The sequence below is a fragment of the Anas platyrhynchos genome, chromosome 28 (genome assembly GCF_047663525.1).
Source record: "Anas platyrhynchos isolate ZD024472 breed Pekin duck chromosome 28, IASCAAS_PekinDuck_T2T, whole genome shotgun sequence".
Taxonomy (NCBI): Eukaryota; Metazoa; Chordata; class Aves; order Anseriformes; family Anatidae; genus Anas; species Anas platyrhynchos.
The window spans coordinates 8,716,523-8,738,580 of NC_092614.1; the positions used below are offsets into that span (position 1 = coordinate 8,716,523).

At 43.8% G+C, this 22,058-nt stretch overlaps 1 pseudogene; it reads right to left on the reverse strand.

The window, feature by feature from the left end:
- Nucleotides 1-349: 349 nt before the first annotated feature.
- LOC139999679 (uncharacterized) lies at nucleotides 350-16,425 on the reverse strand (annotated as a pseudogene).
- Between the last annotated feature and the right edge of the window lie 5,633 nt (nucleotides 16,426-22,058).

Sequence of the window (22,058 nt, forward strand, 5' to 3'; positions counted from 1 at the left end):
CACTAGAACATTACTAGCCTGTAAGCCTCATGGCATCACCTTCCATCTTGACTGCTAAACCTCCTTGCTCCCTACTATCTTCTTTGCCAAGATACAGCTGTCCACGTTTACTTTTCCTACTTGGCTGGACTGAATTTAAGAAGGGATCTTGCAACTCTTCCTCTTGTTTGCCACTTAATCATCACACCAAATGAAAACTATTTGCCTTTCACCTCTTTATTTCAGGCATTCTTTCCTAGTGGTCATTTAAAAACGGAAAGAAAAAGTCCATCAGCTTTTTTTTTTAATATCCAGCAGACTGTTAAGTCACCAAGCACTTCAAGACTGTTGGAAATAATCTCTACATTAATAGAAAAGGAATTCCTCAAACACACTGCGGCCGCTTACCTTTAATACACTCGTTGGATGAGACGGAGGTGTATTTCTTGCTTTCGCCTGCACTGGAAGGCTTCCCTTCCTTGTAAGGTTGTTTACTGCTCTCACTTCTGCATTGCTCACATGAAGAGCCATCTGGAGGATGGGATTCTTCCTTCTTCTCCCGTGTTATCTTCTGGAAACGAGGATCTAAGTGTTCCAAGGAGCCTTTCACTTTCCTGCTGTTTCTCTTTTTTCTTCTTTTTCTTCTCCTTTTTCTTCTTGTTTTACGCTTGGGATTGGCATTGTCAAAGTGGAGCACACAGAAACACAAATCGTGAAGTCTGAAAGAAACATGCAAGTTTAAAAGAGAAAAAAAGATGTGGCACTTGTTGCCTATATGAAACTTTATTTATTTTACCACAGGTGATGATTTGCAGCATGTCAGCTATTTTGTGGTGCTTTGTGCACACGCAACTTACTTTAGATGTAGCAAACTTAAGCCCTCAGATTGGAGGACCATAGGTCCTGGTTTGTACACAGATCATTAACAATGGCTAGCTCTGGAATACGTGCAAGCAGAAAAAAACTTTTAACCTAATCCAGAATGGTGTACGGATGTGTTTCCAACTATGTGGTCCAAAGCTAGTGCTCTGAAACAATTCAGCAATAGCTTTCCTATCTTCACTGATCAACCTAACAACATGATCCCCAGCCAGCTGATGCTATCTAAGTAACTTAGAAACTACCAGAAAAAAAAAAAAAAAAAAAAAGAAGAAGAAAAAAAGAGAAGAAAAAAAAAAGGAGAAAAAAAAAAAAAGAAGGAATACATGAGAAGCACCCAGAAAAGAATTAGGATAAAAAATGCGGAGTATGCTGGAATCCTTGCTTACTTGGAATCCTTCTCTCCATGTTTATCCTTAGACTTCTTTTTCTTCTAGAACTTGTGATATTTTTGCATTTTTTTCACCACCTAAAAGCTCCTTTTCTATCTTTCTGTCTTTCCTTTCTATTTCACTTTCACTACCTTCTGCTCGGGTACATTTTCTTTTTCTGTTTCCTTCTGTTTCATTTTTCTGGCGACAGTTCTCCAAATGAGCTGACACAGGTGGAAGCGCATGTCTTTCACGAGAATGTCTTCCAGAATGTTGCTGAGATACCGAGCAACGATGCAAGTCTGCTCGGGGTGTGCTAAAGCGACGTCCATCTTCATCTCTCAAGAGGGAACCGTGAGGCCATCCACTTTTGTAATGATAATGCTTATGTGACCTGCCGTAGTAAGTTGCAGTCCATTTGTCAAAGGCTGCATCGCCGTGAGAGAACTTTCTCTCTCTACTGTCTCCTGTCGCATGAGGTGAATAGTAATCACTGTAATAGCTACATCTTTCCCACCTCCGTGCTTCATCTCGATAGTATCTTTCTCTGCTCCAACTTCTTTCCCCTTTGGATCGGTAATATCTATTGCTACCTTGTTCTGATCTTCCTCCGCTGCCAGATCTGGACTTTGAATATTTGACTGCTCTTCTGCCATTCTCAGGGCTGTTTCTTTCACCAGGGAAAGATCTGCACCTGCTTCCCTCCCAGTGCTCCTGCTTGTGACGCTTTTGATGAACAACTTCCACGCTCTGAGAACACCTCCTCTTGCTGGAAGGACCTGCTTTTTGACTCTCCTTCTCTTCACTAGGAGCATGTTCCCTCTTGCTTTGGTAATGCTCTTTCTCAGTGTTTTTAGTCTTGTCCTTTCTACCTTGGCATCTCTCTGCAATAGCTGAGGAGGAAAGCTTTTTAGAGCTACATTCAGTGTCACACTTGAGAGAGGAAGTTTGCCGCAATTTCTCACCAGGCTCAGAAGTCTCTTTGCCGTACAAAACGTTTTCTTTTGAAATGAGGTCACGTTCTTTTGATCTTCTTGGTTTCTCCTTGTCTCCACCGTCATCACATTGGTACTGTGCGAGGTATTCATCCTTCCCAGTAGATTTCGGAGGGTCCGCGACACTGCACAAAATAAAATCACATTTCTCACTTCTGCTGAAGGACGTGAAGATTAACAGTAAAACCTTCCAAAGGCAAACAAACAAACAAAAACCTCCAGACTACAGGAACACTCGCAGAGATATGCCATTTAGAAACCTCTCCTGTGATTAGGACACCTTCTTCAGCTCCCTGAGAAAGTGCTTTCTCCCCTCTTGCTTCTGAAGCCATTGCACTAAAAAAGCAAATGCATCCGTCTCCTTCCACCTGCTGCTCTGAGAAAAAAGGCATAGGGGCGAGCGGGGAACAGCCAGTGTTTCTCCAGACAGTGGAGAAAAATGGAAAAACATTCTATGAAGGAACACAAGTTCTCCTTGAGGCACCAACCTGCATCAGAGTGATATGCTCAGTGCTGATCATTAGTTCTGTTCGTAACGCTGGACATACAGCATGGAATTGTACTAATTTAAATCCTTCCATTAAATACTATTAGTAGACAGATAAAACCGTAACGAACTTCCATAAGGTCTTGTCTTAATCAGACTGTGCTCATTTTACCTCGTTTCCTCTGACAAGCTGTTCAGCTGGCTGGCTGTGAGGGACTCCGTGATGATTTCTCGATTGACTGAAGGCATAGCTCCAGGCATCTGCAATCAAAACGCACAAGTCAGCAGACAAAAAAATACTATTTGTAGTAGTACTGAGGACTAGTCTTGTCAGAATTTCTCCATTAAATGGTAAGCAAGACCGTTTTGAGTTGTATGCATTATCTACACTTCAAAGATAACCCCAACTCACCTCCCAAAATCTACTTTATGAAACTTAGGAATTTTTATCTCAGCTGAGCTTAAGTTGACAAGTTCTAATGTAAGCTCAGGTCTGCAAATTCTAATGGGATAATACCACAAAGTCTTACAATCACATTTGTGCTGTGTTTTCTCAGTATTTCACCTGAATTAGGAACACAATAAACACTCCCGAATACATCATAGGTGAGAAATTCTCGATGGAGCAAATCTATGTTTCAAGCAATCCATTTGTTTTAGAAAAGAACATCTCAGAAGGTTTAACAGGTTCAACTCGGCAAGTGGAATCATCAAGTTTCAGTCCGTTTTCTTTCGATTCATTAACTAACCTAATAGCACCATTTAGTGAATCGGTTTTTGGCAGCTCATGCTGGGATCTTCCTTCGTCAGCATTCTGACAGGAAGAACCGGAATGCTGCAATGTACGGACTACCTTTCCAACCAAAATTCCATTAGAGGACATTGCATTGCAATTCCTTTTAAATAAGCCCTTTGACTCCTCCTCAGATTTTCCTGAAGATTCTGCACCGTAAGGGACTGTGTTATCAGAGCTGAGTTTAGGATTTTCATTCACTGTTGGCTCCACAAAAATCTCATCAGAAACTTTTTTGCTTGTTTGCATTTGCTTCATTTGCATTACCGAATTTGTAATTGTGGATGAAGGAACAGCCTGGTAGAGATCTTCGTCCTCCGCAGCACTGCTAAGACAGTCAGGCTGTGACACAGTCCGACGAGCAGGCAATTTATTGTGAATACTGGTGGTGATCTTCTGTTTTCTTGACGGATCAGTAATTGAAGGCCTGGTAATTGTCTGGTTTTGAACACAGGCCATCGGTGGTGCTGAAGATGGCCTTTTTAGGGTGACACCAGTGGTCTTTGCGTCCTCTTTTATGGATCCATTTCCATTGGTCTTTGCGTCCTCTTTTATGGATCCATTTCCATTTAAACGGCTTGAATTCTGTATTTAAAAAGAAGAAATGGCAAGATGGATTAACGCAAACACTGCATTTAACATTTTGAAACACAAAACTCTCCTACTGAGTATTTCTACAAATGGTCTTAACACCTACAAAGAAAAACACACTGCCCTTTAAAGATAAATGCAAGTCCAATAAGCGTATTCAATTCCTGCTTTTGGTTTACAGCCGATTGGAATCAAATTAACATCATCTTTGAAAACCAGCCAAACAACTTAACATTACCTGCTGCTATTCCCAAATATATTTATTTTCCCCTTTAAACATACCCTGAAAAGCCTGAAGTAATTGTTCTGGTGCTCAGGAATAAGACAATTAGTTTTCCCTGTCTTAGCTAAAGTGACGACGATAGGAAAAACAAGTCCTCTTTTAAATGATTCGAGGATTAGTACACTCTGCTTAAATTGTCAAAGAGCGTAGCTCTCTGTGCTTTAGAAAGCTGTCTTGGAGGTATAAAGTAATGGATGCATGGCTGCACAATTTAGCAGTAACCACTGTTTGAATGACTCTGGCTGTAGCATGAAGGCTGTGAAGAAAGCTGCAGCATGGGAAGGAAAACAAAACTAAGATGCTGAAAACCAAACAAAAAACCCCACACCAAACCCCAAACCCACTAGCAGTTTGGTGCCGTTACCTGCCCTCCCACTTCCCTGAATTACCTTAATCATATGAGGAAGAAGTCGTGGTCCCATAAATCCAGCCTGCTTACTATTAGCCCCCTGCTGACCAGGAGGGAATGAACAGGGATAAGATGGTGCTGGCAAGTAAAACGCACGTTCTCCAAGTGTCAAATCATAGCGCCTTCAGAAAAGAGCAGTGATCGGAGTTTAGTTTTTCTTTCAGCCTACTCTTGGATTAAATCCCATCCTATAATTTTAGAGGAACAGTTCATACGATATGGAAGCCTTCTCTACAGAAGGCTTCGCCAAGACTACAAACTGAAAAGGAGAGAACAGTCTTCCTACTAAGACTATCACTTTCAGAACAATAATTCATTCTTACACGACAGATGACCTTCATTTTTCTCCTTCTCTAAATTAGCCAGCTACAGGTAACACATAGATAGCAATTTACACAAGTGCTGCAGTTTCAGGCCAAGCAACAAAAGATAATAAATGACACAGAGAATTTCAGGTTAGACAGAACTGAATTAGACAAATAATAATCTTTCCCTGGGATAGCAAGAAAAACACTTGCAAAACAGAAAAATATCAATAACAGGAAAGTAAATCTCTTCTGAACACATGTTAAGATTTGTTATTACCTGATATAAAAAAGTATGTAAGCTTGCTGACCAAGAACTCTCTTAATGTCAGTACGGACTACTTTAGCATCATTCATCTGATACCAAAGTCCATTACCAGCCTGCAAACAAAGACAACCATTTCTTTAGGTGAATTGCACGTGTTCCAAATGAAATCACGGATAGGAACAAAATACACACGTGTCAAATAAAAATATAATGAAATCTTTTTCCCTAGAAACAGTAGCTGCTAGTCACGCTTTCACTGGTTTGCCAGCCCAACCTTTACCCTGTTAGAAATGCTGTTGACTTCTACCTTTACATAGCATATATAGTGTCCTGAGTGACAGCTGACACCATGATGTACCAGCACCGCGTATAAGGCATAGAGCAGTGGTTCTCCCATTGACTGTGACATGTAGGCTCTCAGGTCCAAATACTCCGGATATTTCACCTCCTAAAGAGAGACCAAGAAGACAGAAAAATTATCCCAGAGTACTTCGTGGACTAGCCAGAGAAAAACACTTCCAAAAAACACAGACTAGAATTTATTTCTAGAATATATTTCTAGAAGATATTTCTTGATTCACTACAAATAAGTCTTCCCATAAACAATGTTTAAGACTAGAAGTTGCAGAGAACTGTTTCCTGATGAATCAGCCTTCTCAGAGAAAAGCATATGCTTCTTGTCAAGCGGGAACTTTATTGATATTAAGAGAAAGAATAAGCCATAGTCGTTAGTCTACAATTACTGTCTGAAAATATAAACAACTTTCAGCTTTGGGGGATGTCCCATTACACGATGATATAGTTGCATTACAGTGGTAAATATACCTTGTTGATCTTTCCACCTGTGAAATCTGCAAATCTTTTCAGTGATATTGTGAGAACCTTGGAAGAACGGTGTATGGTAAATCTCTTGGATGCAGGAACCATCTTTTTACACCTTAAAAACAAGCAGAGATAAGTGTTTGAAGGCATCTTCTTTTTTCGCCCCCAAAACAAACTCGTTTTAATGTCTCACGCATGCCTATGCTATTTGAATGACATTTACTTGCATAATAGCTTGGTCTTTTTTCTTTTCATAAACCCATGCACTGCGTGTCAGGTTTGTTAATACAGTGAAGAAGGTAAATTCTCCCAAAACCCCGGGCATAGCAGGAACAGGAATCTCTCACGAAAGGGTATTACCAGGTTGGATGGCAAGGTACCATTTCTTGGTCTACAAAAGTGGCTATTTGAACTCCAATCCTGGATACATTCTTTCAGCTTTCAAGGGAAATACAAATAATGAAAGTGGAACGAGAGAGCCTTGGTCCCCAGGACTAGAAATTGCAAATAATCTCCAACATAGGTCGTCTATCAACATCAAAAATACAACAGAAGCACATGGTCATTCTACAGGAGGGAGACATTTAACAGTAGGAAGTCTTCATGTACTGAGCTTGTCTGGAAAGACACTGAAACTGTCTGCCATCCTTTGAAACTTTGAAACTGAAAATAGTTCAGTTTGATACATTGCCCGCTCCAAGGTAGGACCTACAGTGTAAGCAGTGAAAATTAGCCACTAGCCCAACGGAAACTGGGCAGTTTACATCAAGAAAAGTACTGTCGAGAGCTAATAAATAGAAAGAACAAAAGTATCTCTTTTTGAATTCTGATGGCAAAATACGAGCCAGAGAATTGCAAACCCATAGGGAATGCCTCTGAACAAGACTTCCCCCCTCCAAAGAAACAAAAATCCAAGTGTTTTATAAACTTCCACAAAGCTCGTAAGTAGATCCAAAGTTTAGAGGTAGTCCAACAGAGTCATGCAACATATAAAACTGACATCTAGGATTAAGACCTAATTCGTCAAAATCTTACTCGCTACATTTATAGCAATTCTCTCCACCCAGCTCTTCAGGTTTCACAAAGAGTTCCAGAGCTCTGGTAACAGATGAAACCGCCTAGAGGAGTGAGAAAGAAGAGCGTAAAGTCACCGTAAATTCAAAATTCCAGAGACGTACTAGTAGTTTATAAGAGAATCTTACTAACATACTCCAGCGATCTACTATGAGCACTGTGAAGAAGGAGGCAGAAAGAGCATGCTCAGCATTGACCTCACCTGGAAGTCATTTGACTTCGGAACAAATACTTTTCCAGTAGCCTAGACAGCATCTATAGTGTGCTTTGTCATCAATACTGGGGACAAATTCATCAGTCTAACAATTAGATGTACATTGGGGTAGAACAACAGAGAAGTATGACAGCATTATAATTTTTGCAGAAAGAGAATTCTTTCCCCTTAAACCCAATGCAAATGTGGAGACTATTTACATGGGTTCCACAGAAGGACAAAGTCCAATCCACTTCCTTAGCACCACCAAGCTCTTACGTTTTAACATTATATGTGGTTTGGTTTTTTAAGGTAAACAAGTTTAATTTAGAAAGTTAGGCATGTACTTAAACATCATGAATTATATTTAGAAAACATCTTACCTTTATATCCAAAGTGATATCAAGAAATGCCTCATACGTATCCGAAACTGCTTTGCAATTCAAGCACTTCACTGGAAGCAAAATATAAATGCTTAACCTTATGTGAAGGAGACTAACTGTCCAAATTCAAGTTGTTGCCAGATACTACTTTAGACAAACTACAGACTGCTTTACTACCGACAAAAGACACAGATCAGTTCTAAGGACAGGAATATTTTTTAAAGTACCTCTCGATCTTAGAAATCCTCCAAATATTTGATGAATGATGGTGGTAGCTTGAGAAGATCTGTCCAATCTGGAAATAAATTAGAATCAGACCTCAGAAGATTTAAGGCGCAGAGTTAACTCTTCAAAGAGTTTTATGAAAACTAAGGATGATGTAGACTTTCGTTGCTGATAGTAAATAAGGCACTAAAAGGTGCTAGAGATCATTTTTGATAGTAAATAAAGGACTAGAAGGTGCTAGAGAATGTATGAAAGTGAACTTGTTTATGCTTACTCGGTGCTTCCATTCAAGCACGCTTCCTGCATAGCATCAACAGTATAGCGCAAGAACTCGTGTGCGTCTTCTTGACTGCCAAAACGGAAATGTTGTCCTATTCCTAAAGAAGAGAAGATGATAGTATTCACCTCATTTAAAAATGAAATCATTCTTGTATTTCTAAAATCTCTCTTCTTTCTAGTGTTAAAACCACTTATACACATCAAATAAGTATTTGAAGATTACAAGCTATCGAAAAGAAACACATCTGAAGCCACTTACGACTGAGATTACTGATAACATGCGTAGGCTCGATGGCATCAACAGTGCAACGCAGGGCCTGGTTAATCTGAGTCTCCATTGTGCACATCATGCAAAAATCTTGTTCACGACCTGAAGAGTGAAAGAAGAAAGCATCCCAGTCCAGCAAAATATCCATAACTACAAACAAACATCTAAGTAAAATTTAAACTATAGATACGATATCCACTCTCCTTGCTACATTCTATTCTCCCAAGATGCCAATGTCCCAACAGTCTTGTAACATTTCATTTCACACAACTTTACAGAATAAAAATATCCACTAAGCCTGTATTCAAATGCATTTTGTGATGAGAAATCTAAAAGACTACTGCAAAGTCACATTTGTAAAGGCTGACAGGAATGTGAACTCCACAGGCTGAAAAATGTATTACTCTCTAAAATTACTACTAAATGCATTACTGTCCAATGCACTTCATTATTCCCACGAAGCAATAAATGATCCTTTAATAAATACATAAATAAATAAATAAATAAATTCATTCATTAAACAAACAGTGCATTAATTGCACTCCGTATGCTATTCGGAGCCCACTGCTAATACAGTGCTCAAAGCCAGCTTCTACAGGTAAAATCAGGCAAATAAGCTTGTCTCAGAATCACTGCTGTTCTTTCACCTTCAGAGCTGTCCAACAGATTTGAAATACTCTTAGAAAGTACTCACATGACTGGCCGTGCTCGAGAGAAAGCATGTAATTGGCAAGTGGGGGTGTGTAGGTCAAACACTGTAGAGTAGCATTAAGAAAACATGTGTTGCCAAGATTGTACAGGCCAACTCCAACACTTTGTGTTTCTCGCCAATCCATACAAATCTTCTCAGGTGGAAAAAGAATGCTCTGTGGTGGAGCAATTCCATCATTAACGACTGCAAGAAAGTTAAATTTAAAAAGAGATTTTGTTTGTTTGTTTCTAAGGAAGGTATTTAAAAAAATACTATTCTGCAGGAGCACCTAGAGGAGCTAGCTACAATCCAAGCCACAAAAAAACTATTGCAGACAGCTTTAATACCGCCAAATTCAAATTGGCTGGTCAACACAATGTTTTGGGGAAAAAAAAAAAACACAAAAAAACAGCTTTCGTCAACCATTTTAATTTTTCTAAGGCAAGGCTAACTGCCATTCTGTTTGTAGTACCTAATGCCAAGTTCCTCTCCATCTATAATCTTTAACCTGATTAACTCAACTACTGTTTTTTTCCTTATTATAACTTAAACCACAAGCTTAGACTTGAAATTATACGGAAAAAAGGTAAAAACTAGTAACTAGGAATGACGGTACCCCTACAGATACCAGATCTTTTCCTGAGCAATGTTATCATTCAAAAAACGTGTGAAAAATGGAAGCTGTGAATAGCAACAATCAAACACTTTTCTTTGCAAAACGGAAAAGACATGGATGAATCTGTGCATTACAAAAAGCTCCCCATATTTCTCTGTTGACTGTAAATATATCAAAATTAATTTCTGTAACATCAGTCACTTCAGTTGCCTTAGGGGATTCGCTTTTGAAGTCTTTGTTCACACTAGTCCCCTTCTCTATCAGTGCAACAAGTAAGAACTGCATTTTCTACTTTTGCTTTGAAGAAAATGGAGTCAGGATAAAGCTCACACTTACTTAGATCTCTTGGGGCAAAAGCCTTAGATTTTTCAGATGATCTACAGTAAATAGCACCTCCACGTCCTTGGGCCACAGAGACTTGGCTTGAATCTTCTGCAGGCGGTATCTGGCCCCAGTTTGCGGTGCGTGACATCAGTATTTTAGTACTTGGTTTCTTGGATTTGCCAGACCGCCTTGAAGAGGGCTTTTTAGACTTTGAAGATTTGGGCTTCTTAACTACGGTCATTGTTGACATCTGCGACAGAGACAGAAGTTCTGGTTGACGTAAGAATATCAAGAAGCATTCCAAGAAGAAAAGAGTAGCAGAAGTCCTGTCACTTAATCTCAAAGAAACAGCCTTAAGAACTAAATCGCTGGTATGAATGATTTAAAAAGAATCCCCAAACTAAACACACAAAGTGAAAATTTCCATCTAAACTCTATCGGTATTACTTTTAGCTTCTGCAGAACTAGTGGCTGATGCCATTTCTTTCACTTCCGTAGGATTTTAATCCATTACAACTCTGGAGTCTTTTTAATATAAAAATGTAGAAGACATTCTCTGAGGGGAATCAGTTATTTATTGATTTCCAGAGTTGCACAATTATCTGTTAATTATTACCTATGATCTAATAGATAATTGTTGCAATTATCTATTGCTGGCGTTAGTAATGGAACACTATTACTTCACTGCCTGCGTTTTTCTGTTTTGTGTGCACAAAGGTACCCAGAACTCACTGCTCCTTTTCTTCTGTCTTTCCAGGGATCGCCCTCTACCTCACTGTCTACTGCACCAATCATGAGGGGTTTGTTGTTATTCTATAATGAGCCTAGCTTTTAAATACACCTTTTCTGGGTGTCACTTTGTGATAGCAAGTTAATTTGTGAGGGCTCCTCAGTCTACATCATGTGGTCGCTTTTTCCAGGTGAAAAAGCGGAGCCGTAAGTGGCAGTACACTAAAGCCCTGGCATGTTGAGATCCAAGAAGAGAGATGTTTGGCCCTCCTTCTCACTCCTGGGAACCATATACCTCAAAACCCACAGAGGATGGGCTATATCTCAGAGAAATCTTGGGAAAGGAGAGCATGAAGAGCACGTTTGCAAATTTATTTCTCCCTGGGCTTCTTCTGCTTCTCCACGAAATACGAGTTTGAATATAACTTTGGCAGCAGTACTTCTGGTGTTTTACTCCTACCACATTTAAAACTCCTATAAAAAACTGAAACGTTAGACTAAAAAGCAGCTCTTTCCGTTCTGCTTTGTAAAGTTGCACGTTTTCCTCATGCAAAACAACAGGGCAATGTAAGCTAGAAACGGAAATGCTGAATGTAAAACAAAACAAAACAAACCTCAGCCCTCCAGGACAAAAGCCAATAACTGCTACAAAGTCCTTTTTAAAATGCTGATTAGGTTTCAAGGTGATACCGCTTTAAATAAGCATAATTGTGTGTCCGTAGGCAGAAGCTGAATAATGACAGGATGAACTTCTATACTTCATGTTTTGTTACTGTCTTACTGTAGCACACAGGGACTTGTTACCTATAGGGAAACCACTAACCTAATGGAGCGTTTAAAACATAAGCTAGTTTGTTATACCAAAATGACTGAGAGAACAAAGCATAAAGTGCTTTCAGATTTCTAGCACGCCTTGATTGCTATCCATTAAACTTCAGACACGTTAAACAAAACACAGTAAATAAGAAAACTCCTAGTCCCACAGCTGGCAAATTATGTGCAGAGGTTGTAACTAGAACTTTTTTCCCTTGACATTTTACATTTAAGATTGATTTTAAATCCATTCTATACACACTTTCCGTTCCTGAAAAAACAATACGCAAACCTGAAAAATGCATTTACACGAGAAATGAAGTCGTCCTTGTCCGACTGGAAGACTAAGGTGACAGCTCCTGGGCTCAGGGATTTTCAGACAAGCTCCGATCTTCACCAGTGACAGCTCCTTTTTTCGGATTGAAAGAGAAAATGTTTCAGCAACACACTGAAAACACACTTAAGGGACAAGAAACAAAATTAAGACTGTAGTGAGAAGGAGAAAAGAAAAACAATACTGGGGAAGAAAGGAAAAGGTAAAGGAAAAAGGAAAAAGGAAAAAGGAAAAAGGAAAAAAGCCTTGATCTTTATACTGACCAACGAGATAAGCCTTACACATTTTTAAGTTTATTTTTGACAACTGATTGAGGCGTTACCAGGTATTAAGTACGATTCAAGAGCAAATATTAACACTAGAAAGAAGAAATCCGATCCACCACCACCGTTTCAAAATACATCCATTTCTAATGTGGAGATAACGTCTCTCTGACAAGGTAGTAGAAAAACTGTAAATACCGACAGAGCTTCCTCTCCCGATGTTCCATATACATACCGATGCTGTTCCTACACCTACGCTCTGAGCATAAATTTATGTTGACATGAGTATCGGGTGTTACTCCTCTCTTTGTTTGCCTTGAGAGACACACCTCTTGTCCACTGAAAAGTAAACTCAAGATTCCAGATCAGTTAAGACAGTTGCTATCCCCCCATTCAGAGTTTTGCAGCAGCACTGTTCAGATGTGTTTAGCAGTCTCTTTAGAAAACGTTATCACTTAGGACCTGCTTCTCAGTAGGTACACGTTTGGCCTCCGCTTAGCAGAGAGTCAATCCCAGCTTAAGCTTTCGTACAAGAGCCCCTTCACAAAACGGACTTGGGCCCTGACATAACTGAGCTTAACCTTTAACCTTGAAGCTTCCTTAAAGAAGGAAGCAGCACCCAGGCCAGGAAATAGAAATTAATCGTCACTTTACCCTGAAACGCAGTGAGCTATTCTGTGCTGGCAGGATTGCTGCCGGGCTGGCCGACGAGGCGGCGGGCAGCTCCCCGGGGCCACAGGGCCTGTCACAGGGAGCCGCCGGAGGTCTCCAAGGTCCGGGAACAGCGGCAACAGCGGCAACAGCGAGGACAGAGGGAACAGCAGCAACAGCAGCAGCCACCTCAGCCAGGGCCGTCTCCACAACCGCCAAAACGGTCTCGGAATGCTGCCGAACTCGGAGCTCCAGCGTGACGCCTTTTGAACCTGGCCGCTGGAAGGACCTGCTTTTTGACTCTCCTTCTCTTCACTAGGAGCATGTTCCCTCTTGCTTTGGTAATGCTCTTTCTCAGTGTTTTTAGTCTTGTCCTTTCTACCTTGGCATCTCTCTGCAATAGCTGAGGAGGAAAGCTTTTTAGAGCTACATTCAGTGTCACACTTGAGAGAGGAAGTTTGCCGCAATTTCTCACCAGGCTCAGAAGTCTCTTTGCCGTACAAAACGTTTTCTTTTGAAATGAGGTCACGTTCTTTTGATCTTCTTGGTTTCTCCTTGTCTCCACCGTCATCACATTGGTACTGTGCGAGGTATTCATCCTTCCCAGTAGATTTCGGAGGGTCCGCAACACTGCACAAAATAAAATCACATTTCTCACTTCTGCTGAAGGACGTGAAGATTAAGAGTAAAACCTTCCAAAGGCAAACAAACAAACAAAAACCTCCGGACTACAGGAACACTCGCAAAGATATGCCATTTAGAAACCTCTCCTGCGATTAGGACACCTTCTCCAGCTCCCAGAGAAAGTGTTTTTTCCCCTCTTGCTTCTGAAGCCATTGCACTAAAAAGGCACACGCATCTGTCTCCCTCCACATGCTGCTGCTCTGAATAAGAGCCAGAAGATTCAAAACCACCCTATTTGGTCTCCCCACATAGCCGAAAAAGACACCAGTTGAAACAGAGTTTTCTACCTCTCTCCCAGGAATTTACATTCACATATCCTGTGACTGCAAAAATAGAAGGCGGGGCTCAAAAGGAACAGCCAGTGTTGGAAATGAAAAAAAGCAGCCCGTTTCTTCAGAGTCTTAAGCCTATGCTACTAAGAAAAAAACAAAAAAAAAAAAACAAAAAAACAAAAAAAAAAAACAAGAGGAAAGGAGAACAACAGCGGGAAACTTACCTATCCACAGGTGTTCAATTGCAAAGCCTCCGCTGGAGGATCAACAGCTGTGAATTCAGCGAATTCAGCGTGCTTAGGAGAAATCAGATCTACGTCTGAACCACAACTATTTCAGTAGCATCACTAACTTATGTTACTCTGAAGAAGAAGTCAGCACCGTTTCTATGTTAGGAAATAGCTGAACAGTCTGTTATTCACAGGAATTATTCAGGCAGGCTTCTTTAGGAAGGCTGGGTTTCACTAGAACATTGCTCCGCAAGTCCCTTCTATTCCTTTTCCCCTTAGAATCTGGGGATGTTTCAGCTAAAAAGGAGGGCAGAAACACTCTCCGTAGGTCTCCACCATGTAGTAAAACAGCGCTGTGTACCTGGTTAACTTCTGCAGCCAGCAAAGCATTGCTATTTGCAGCAGTGCCTTGACCCCAGCCTCTTGCTGAGCTCCGTCCTGTGCTGCTCGGATGCTCCCGCTGCTCAGACACGGGGGCTTAGAGAGCCACCGGGCCAGCACAAGCCCCCGAGCTCACTGTCAAACTTCACTTTTGGCATCTTTCACTTCACCATCGCCGCCGGACGAGGAGCCCAGCAATGCCTGACGCCGCTCCGGGCTCACCTAAACGCGGGGCAGGAAATTCAGATTCAAAGCTGCGAAGGTTTTTCTTAGTGAAAGCATGGAATGAGTGGCCATCGGTGACTAACCTTACAGGAAGGCATTCACTTTGTGAATGCTGCAGTGAGTGAAGACTGAAGGCGTTTTCTGAGTGACCTAAGGAGAGCCCTCCCCGAAAAGCAGGACGTTTTATTGTCTATGTAACATCTCCTTTGAAGGCTCGAGCATGAGATACACCAGGTTTAAAATCTCAAGACACGGATCTGCCACCACAGAAGCAATACATTTCATCTACTAAGCCTAAATACCGTATTTTGCCTCCTCTGTAGGTTTAAAAAAACACGGCCATGCTTGAAGGAATGCATTCTCAGATATTCTATGTATTTACAGTGCTTTAATTAATACCACAGACATGTTGTGCTGTTTAGGGGAATTTGCAATTACATTTTCATTTCCAACCAAAAGCAGCCTGACACAAATTTGGAGCAAAAGGAACTAATCATCTGGAAGCCGGGATATGCATCATTTGCCATTTTCTAAGAAAATGACAAAAATATAAAACCCCAGCAGTCTGAGAACGTGAGCGCTGAGGTAAAGGCCTGATCAAACAAACGCGCACAACTATGATTTGTCCTTTTAACTCAGCAAAAGTCTGCAAACTGCCATGGTAGCAAATGAGGAGAAGGAGCTGGTATTTACAGAAGTTGCAGCTGAAGATTCAGATAAACCATTCGGGTCGATGCTCCCTTCCTGCAGGTTTAAGCTGCGGTCACATCGCCTATTTCAAACCCTTTTGATTTCTACCAGTCACCCCAGATCCCACCTATTTTGCACGTTTTCCAATCAATGAATTCGCTACATGATTTCTGGGGCACAAGAGCAGGCCTGGTGAAGAGGAGCATGCCTGGTGCCATCATTCAATCAAATCAAAAGCGTCCAGGAGAAGCCCGGGGTGTGGTACTCACAGGGAATGTTTGCGAGCGGCCAAGTTCAGCAGAAGAGAATAGGCAGGACTGGAAGCCCAGGGGAACAAGATGCATCTGTTGTTGCAGGCAGCCCCAGCAAAATGTTACAGCTTCACTAGCCTGGGGCATGATCCCCCCTTCCCTTTTCACAGCCAAGTACAATATTAGCTTGCCTTTTCTTTTTTTTTTTATTATTATTATTATTTTTATTTCTTTTTGCCATCGTCAGGCTGAGGCTGGCTGAGAATATTTTGTGTCTAGACTAATAAATGTTTGTGCAGATTTTGCAAGAGCGGCTTATGGGAACAGAATCCACTTTTTGTTTTCTGCTGGAGGAAAAAAAATAAAATAAAAATAAAGGAGGAGCATTAAAAGCAACCAAGCACCCCCGTGCATTTGTTTGAAATTGCATATTACGGTGCTGCTATTTTATGTGCAATCAATACATAATTTGGAAGAAAAAAATGCTTTTAAAATTCAGAGCTATCCCTGAGCAGCTAAGGTTCTCTTGGAAACTGAAGGAGGAGTCTGAAATTATTGTTCTTTTGTTTGCCTCCCCCAGTGGGAAAGGCAGCACACAAGTAGAAACCACTGTGCTTTGAGGCGGCATGAATCATTAAGAATAAAGATTCCTCCCCCCTCTCCCCCTCCAATTAAACATGAGATATTAAAACTGAATCTAGGACAAAGGTAAACTAAACAGACTCCTTCCTTCCCAGGCAGTCAGTGGGTTAAATCAAATATCAAAGGGGCAACATCAACCTTATAACTTCCTCTGCTGAAATTAAAAAAAAAAATAAAGGTAACTTCTATTTTGCCTGCCCCGACCCCAATCGCATCGCCCGAATGGGTGCAAACTGCTGGGATATGTGAGGGCCCAAGCCTACATTTTCCCTTTTTCATATTTGTTGGAGGAGGGCAGGGTATCTCCAGATGAAATGGCTGACCGAGCTTTTTATTTCCTCGCTTTGGGTGGAAATGACTGAATCTTTCCAGGCAGTGGAGCAGTGCTCGACCGGCTCCCTCGGCCTCCCCGCGTGGGAAGAGCTCTGCCGGGAGCAGCCCGCGTAACCCTCAGATGCCAGCCCCATCAGGATTAGGTCCAGCAATGGGATGTTGGCTCCTCTAAGTGAGGACGCATCCTCTCGAAACACATACACAGAGATTTAAATGAGATATTCCCAAGAACACCTGCCTATTCTTTCAGCACATGTGCAAAGAGTAAATTCATTTTACTTCATTCCTCTTTTTCTCAACTCTCCCCTCCTTCCTCCAGAAGGAAACAGCCAAGCAATATTAGCAGGGCCTTCCTTTTCCCCTGGTGGAGTCCAAGAACGCGAGAATTGAGAAAAGCGACTTGTCAGGAATCAAGTTTAAGAAGAGTGTTTGTGGACTGCGAGGTAAAATACCGGAAGCTGTAATCAGAAACACAACTTTTAACTAAAAAAAGCTTCTTTCCATTGTAAATTATTCCAGTTAGTGAAATAACAAATTAGTTCTCTGCTCAGCCACAGCCTCCTCCACCAAATTTAAGTAGAACCTGCAAAGAAGTCAAAGTTGTAAAACATTTGTCAGATGCAAGGGGCAGCGTTGCGTGGGTTAGCATCACGCTCAGATGCCCACAGTACCAACAGGTGCTTTCTTTCCAGAGGCACTGGCTCCTCCACGAGTTCCCCGCACGAAGAACTGAAGAAGCTGCAGGCAGGGTGAGCCTTCCTCAGTCCTCATCCTCACAGCGAGGAGTACTGGGGACGGGGAGCTGTGTTTCGGCTTGCTAAGAAGCAGAAACCCCCCGAGTTTTCAGGCGGGCTCCGCTCAGCTCCCCTTGTGACTGCTGCTCGGGACACGACCCTGCCTTGCTCAGCACCCTCGACTCCAGCAGGTGCTGCTGCTGGCAGCTGCCCTATGTATCCAAAAAAAGAAGAAACCAACACAGTATTTTCCTGCTTTTAAGTATATCCCAAAGATTTACTAGGCATTGTGACGTTCTGCAGAAGCCCACAGCTGTAACTAAGGTTTGTGGGGTGTAGAGGGGCTGGGGGCTAAACAAGGCCAAGAAGAGCCACATCTCCTCCCCGTTTGTCTCCCCTGTACTCTTTTTAGGACATCCAACATTCCCAGATCTCGTTTTGTCCCAGTGACCAAACAGGAGCCTGGCACTCATGCACTACGCCTTAAAACCTCTACAAACCGTGCGCCTAAGTCACAGCACTCATTATAAGCCGGCAGCTCTTTCTGGTCTCACAAACTATATGTGGCTTGAGAGATGCTCTCCAGATTCAGGGCGCTGAACACCTGCAGCCTTTGCCATAACCATGACAAAGTTCAGGAGCTCCCTGCTGGCTCCAAGGCTGGCTCCAGCAGCGGCTTCAAGCTGTGGGTCAAGAAGGCCAAGACACCCAACGAGAACCTGCAACACCAAGTGGCTTTCTGGAACGGCTCCAAACACAACTGGAAGCCTGTTGGTTTTTTTGGAAGTGAGCTCTTCTGGACCTGTTAGGTGCAAGCAGAAGTCAAACTCTCAAAGCATGTTTGCATCATTAAGCTCTCCATGATCTATCTCCAAGGTCTTCTAAGAGCTAGTAGCAACGTGGTCAGAGTTCTTGCCTGTTTTTCCCTTCACGTTCTTCCACATCAGCAGCCCTGTGCTCCCTTTGGGCTGACTTCCAGAGCTGGGTAGAAAGGATCCCCTGGAAGCAGAGATGCTGCTTTATGCAACACCTTGCAGCTCACTGCACTCTGAAGGGTACACGAAAAGAGGTGAGTGGTCCTGGTGGTCCTGGTGTGGTTCCTTCCAGCTCTCAGAAAGGCAAGAGAACTGGAAATGAACCATCAGCCAAAGGGAGGCACGGCGCAGCGTTACGAAATGCCATCTGGCTGCTACAGGATAAGGAAAGGAGGCATTTTTGGTGGCTCCCATCTCCACAGAAAAAGAAACAACTATTTATGCAGCAGAGTGGTTGGAGTATTTCAGGAGGCCCTGAGCTACCCCAAAAACCAACAACGAAACCACAAACCAAACCGAAACCAAACCAAACTAACATGATGGACTGCAATAAAAGATGAAAATCAGAATTAATACTACCAATGACAATAAAGATGTTGAAAACTTGAGTTATCACATCCCTTGTGTAGACTGCAGGAGGAAGCACCTTTAGTGCCTGATGTGACAGTGTCAGAAAGTTAATTAATAACACCACAAAACTGGATTCCTGTGAGCACACACTCGGCAAAGGTGATACAACCGACAGCCGGACTTGAACACTGATACTGGTACCTGACTGGGAAACAGCGAGGAAACAAAGGGAGGAGGGGAAACCGTGCTATCCTGAAAATTGCATCACTTGTTTACAAGTCACCGGCAACTCCGAGGCAAACCATCTCGGGCATTTATGGATCAGTGACCTCACGTCTCTGGCACAGGACGGAGAGGGAATACCAACCGTGAGTTCACAGAAGGGAACAGCGCGTCCAGGCCCTCCTGCACTCCGCCAAATGTGGTCAGAATGTCCCCTCCCCTCATCACCCCAAAACTTATCACGTAGGACTTCTATTAAACAGACCCCAAAGAGCTCGTTCTGTCAATTTTGCAACAGGCTCAGCATTTCTCAAAATTAGAGAGGCTAACTTCATAATATACAAAAATACTGCATCTGGCACAGGGGAATTTTCAGCTAGACTTCAGCCTTGAGACAAAGCGAAACTGACCATAGAAATAGAGATTGGCCAGAGCTCAGCCACAAGAGAGTATGCCTCCGTTATATTTATTATGTGCAAACAGAACTAGAAAAACAATTTACACTGACTTGCTGCTTTAGAAGTTAGTTCCATAAAGATGGAAGAAATTCTCAACTCAAACTTGAAGAAAGCATCAGACTTCAAAACCAGTCGTAGATCTTTGAAGTAAGACTGTTATGAATTCAGAAGTCACATCCAAACAAAAAGATCATTTATATTAATGGTAACTAGATTAAAAAAAAAATTAATCCTGTCCCTCAGGCTTTGTAAGTGACTGGGGGAAAAACAGCGCAAGGATAGTAATAAGCCTAAGTGAAACACCACAAACTGCTAAGGGAAGCAAAAGACCCAAGGAAACAGCCTTTTTGGTACATTAGGAACAAAAGGAATCCTAACAACAGCACAAAGTCCATCACTTGACAGAAATTCTTCAGCGTAGAGAAATTTACAAAAGGCAGAACCGTTCAAAAGCCAGCTCTAACAGGCTCCAGGGACGCATGGACACGCAGCGATAAACATCGGTTTTCCCAGTAATAACCAGCAGAGATAAATGACGACAATTACGGCTAGCAAACGGAGCGCTGGATGCAGCTGAAGCAGGCACAGGTCATTGAGGGCTTGGCAAGAGAAGAGAGAGCCCAGGAGAGCCACAAGAAGCATTCAAGGAGTAGGAAAGCCTCACAAAGAGAATGCGTGCCCTACCTCCAAGTGTTATGTCTCAAACTTGTCTTTGTTAAACAAGCACAGTGCACAGGTGCTTTACGGAAATGCAAAGGGCTTTTTGGCTGAGGAAAGCTAGTAAGACTGCCAGCCTGAAGTTAGCAGTCACCTCGTTTAGAAAAAATGGCACCTCCTTCTAACGAGCTCCGGAGAACCCAATTAACAGCGTAACTGGAAGAGGCTGCCTTGCTGGCAATGTTTCAAGATGGTAACAAATGGGTTTTCTACATAATGTCTGCTTGTTCGGGGAGGTTTGGACTTACAGCCTATGGCATTTGGGTCCTGGGGTTTGCCTCATACAGGTTGTTCTCCACAGCTGGACCAGGTTCCTCAGAGCACCCACCAGCTCCTCGTGCGTGAAACCCCTCTGAGCAAACACCAACACAGCACAGGCTGCTGCTTAACACCAGCAGCGCAGCTTTCCAAACTCCCCTCTCCTTTCCCCCTCCAGCGGGCTGCTCGTGTTCACCTCAGGCCTTCCACAACAAAGCCCCCTTTGCACGGATCGCCGTGCACTTTGACAGCCCCAAGGCGCTCTCTGCGGCGCCTGTCCCGGCTGGGACCGCCACCTCAGCCTTGACTCACCCTTCAACGAAGCCAAACTCCTCCGTCAAGCCTGACAGGGAGCCCCAGCACCTACCGGGCAGCGCTGACAGCCGCAGCCTCTCCGCTCCCTCAGCGCCCCGCCGCCGCCTCCATTAGGTGCCTCGCCCCGCCGGCTGCCGATCTCCAGCGCCGCGCAGCACCTGGGGGTCAGCCGGGCGTCAGGGCGGCCCCCGGTACCGCAAAAGCCCCCGGCACCGCAAAACCCCCCGGCAGGGCTGGGGACATGGCCCCGCTCCCCTCCCACCGCCACACCGAGCGCGTGTGTGTATATATAGAGGGGGGGGGAGCCCGGTCTCGGCTGGCTCCGTCCCGTTTCAAGGCACGGAAAGCGAAGTTGCTCGCCCTGCCCGTGTGCCCCCCATACCCCCGGCTCTGTCACAGCCCAACCGCGCCCCGTTCCCCCCTCACAGAGCCGGGGAAGGGGTGCTCGCAGCCACCCCTCTCCTCAGGGCCGGCCGGGGGAGCGCCTCGCCTTCTCCCCGGGGGTCTCCCGTGGCCGCTTAGGGTCGCCTCCCGCAGCCGCCTCGCCCCCCTCTCCTCTCAGCCCCGCCGCCTGCCTCCTCCTCCGCCACCGCCGTTTTGTGTCTCTGGGAGTCGTCCGCTGCCGGCGGGGCGGGCGCTGAGCCGTCGCCGAGTCCCAGCTCCGCCGGCCGCCCGGGCCCTCGCCTCGCAGCCCGCGGCACCCACTCGCATCCTCCTGGCGCCTCGCAGCTTCCCCCCCCGTCCCCGGGAGGGTTTGAGAGCCGGGCAGGGCCAGGCAGCGGCGGGCCGCGGTGCCTCAGCCTCCCCCGGCAGGGAGCGGGGCGGAGCCACTCCGCCCGGCAGGCGGCGGCCGGCCCGGCCCGGCTCGGCTCGCCTCGGCTCAGGGCATAAAGGAGCTGAGGGCGCCTGGCTCCCCGACCTCGGCTTCTTCTCCAGCCCCGAGTTCCCCTCAGGTGCCCGGTGCTGAGGGAGGAATGCCCTCCGGGGCTGGCTGGGACACCCCCAAAACCTTTGGAGAAAAAACAAACAAGCAGCGAACAAACAAAAAACCCACCCCCAACCCCCTTTTTTTCCACCTCCAAGTTGAATAAAGAGGAGCTCTTCCTTCAGTACGTGTCCAGATATCTTAGTCTACGCTTCGCTTTAACTCCCACTACGTACTTCTCTTCAATACCGCTGCTTTTAGCAATGTTTTTACCTCAGACGCTAAAAGTTGATCTTTTCCCCAAGTCAGAA